Genomic DNA, 2,554 nt, shown 5'->3' on the forward strand with positions numbered 1-2,554 from the left:
AAAGAGATAGTGACGATTTTTTGCTGTTGAATTTGGTGTGGAGTGCCAATTTGAATCACTTCAGTTTTTGAGCTGTTAAGATGAAGGAAATTTTGCTCCATCCATGCCTTTATCTTATCCAGACAGGCGGTGAGTGTGGGTGGAGTGAAGGGCGTAGATATCGAAGGGGCTGATGAAGTGAAAGGGGCCTCAGACGCATTGCTACCCAGCTTCAAGTAGAGCTGAGTGTCATCGGCGTAGCAGTGGAATGAGACCCCACAACTGGTAATGATGCGCCCAAGTGGAGCCATGTACAGATTAAAAAGAATGGGCCCCAATACTGATCCCTGAGGAACACCACAAGTGACAGGATGGCTCAATGATTTAGCGTGTCCAATGGAGACAAACTCAGATCTGTCTGTAAGGAATGACTTAAACCAATCCAGGGCAATGCCGGTGAACCCTGCAAGGTATCGTAAACGATGGAGGAGGATGTCATGGTCAACTGTATCGAAGGCTGCTGACAGATCCAGAAGGACGAGGAGAGAGGAGGAGCCACGGTCTGCAGTGATCAATAGGTCATTTGAGACCCGGATCAAAGCTGTTTCGGTGCTGTGTGCCGAGCGGAAGCCAGATTGAAATTTGTCCAGAATTTTGTTGTCGTGTAGATGTCTTTGAAGATGAACTGAGACCACTTTTTCCAGAACTTTCGAAAGGAAGCGGAGATTGGAAATGGGTCTGTAATTTGCCAAGTCTTGAGGGTCCAGGTTAGGCTTTTTAAGGTGGGGTTTGATTATGGCTGATTTCAGAGTGGAGGGAACATAACCAGACTGGAGGGACTGGTTGACGATGGTAGTAATAAGGGGCCCGAGGGAGGCCAGATTTGCCTTGACTAGGACTGTTGGGAAGGGGTCAAGGGCGCATGTAGAGGGTTTCATAGCCCTAACAGCGGCCTCAACCTCCTTCACACAGACCTGAGGAAAAGACCAGAAGAGGGAAGGGTTCCCTAGAAGTGTGTTGACACCAGTAGTGTGAGCAGTGAGGGGAGTTGCAAGTGAAGAGCGGAGTGTTAGGATCTTATTTTGAAAGAAGGAGATGAATTTATTGCAGAGGTCATTAGTAGGGTCGGCGAGTGATGGTGTTCGAGGCTGGAGGAGGTGGGTGATGGTGGAAAAAAGAGTCTTAGAGTTACCCGGGTTATTGGAGATTATGGATGAGTAAAAACGTGATCGAGCATTTTTGAGAGCGCGTGCATATGATTTGCGGTGTTCCTGGTAAGCTAGCTTGTGGACTAGCAGACCCGAAGCTAAGAAGCGTCTCTCAAGCGCTCTACCAGCTGCCTTTAGTTTCCTTAGCTCCGGTGTATACCATGGAGCTGAGCGCAAAAAGGCAACTGTCCTTGTTTTAGCGGGAGCGTGGCGGTTCAAAATAGTGGAGAGGGTGGAGTTGTAGAAATCTACTGAATTGGTGGAGATTGGTAAAGAAACAGGAATGTGGTCATTAAGATCAGCTGAAAGAAGTTCAGGGTTAATGACTTTTAGATTTCGAAAGGAAATCTGCCGCTTTGGCTTCATGAGAGAACTTTGAAAGGGTAACTCCATGTAAATGGCTTTGTGGTCTGACACACCCAGGTCATATACGGAAAGATGATGCACAGGTAGAGAGTTCGTGATGACTAAGTCCAAGGTGTGTCCTCTAGAGTGTGTTGGAGATTTGACATGTTGTTTCAAGTCCAAGTAGTCCAGCAGTTGGAGGAATTCAGCAGTTTGATGATTTGTGGGAATATCAACATGAATATTGAGATCACCCAGTATGAGCAGATTGGATGAAGTGGTGCAGAATGATGACAAGGTCTCCGATATCTCTGAGAGGAAGGAGGGGGAATATTTAGGGGGCCTGTAGATAAGCAGTACTGTCATTGAGTGCGGTGGCTTGGAAGAGAAGGCCAAGCATTCAAAGGAAGACAGCACAGGCAAAGGCGCAGGACAAAGGCCCAAATGACCTTTAAAAATGACGGCTAAGCCACCGCCGCGACCCGAGCTTCGTGCTCTTTGAAGGTAATTATATCCAGGTGGACAGGCCTCATTGAGGACAGAGAAACTATTAGGCTGATGCCAGGTCTCTGTGAGGCAGATTATATCCAAATCCTTTTCCTGGACATGCTCTTGAATGAGACATGCTTTGTTACTCAAGGATTGAACGTTAAGTAGTCCAACTTTAAAAGGAGGCGCCGCCATATGCCTTTTAAAAGTCCTGAGAAGATTAAAATCCACTCCACGTTTTACTTCCCGCATCCGAAGAGCCACAGGAGTCACTGCAGTGATATTCGGACTACAAATCCCAGAAGCCGCAGTGTTCTGATGACGTAATCGCCGTACGCCAGAACATTCAGCTGACCAGATAACCGGCATGGAGAGTCCTGTCCGATGGAGAATAAACTTTCTTCGGCAACTTCTGTGGACATACGGACGTCGGCGAAGGAGACCCAGCCGCTTGATGGTGAGGATGTCCAGATGATCCACAGCGACGTTGCTGTTGTTAAGGCTCAGGAGGTCCGCTGCCGAGTAGGTTAGCA

Source organism: Paramormyrops kingsleyae, unplaced genomic scaffold (assembly GCF_048594095.1).
Source record: "Paramormyrops kingsleyae isolate MSU_618 unplaced genomic scaffold, PKINGS_0.4 ups29, whole genome shotgun sequence".
In the NCBI taxonomy this organism is placed as follows: Eukaryota; Metazoa; Chordata; class Actinopteri; order Osteoglossiformes; family Mormyridae; genus Paramormyrops; species Paramormyrops kingsleyae.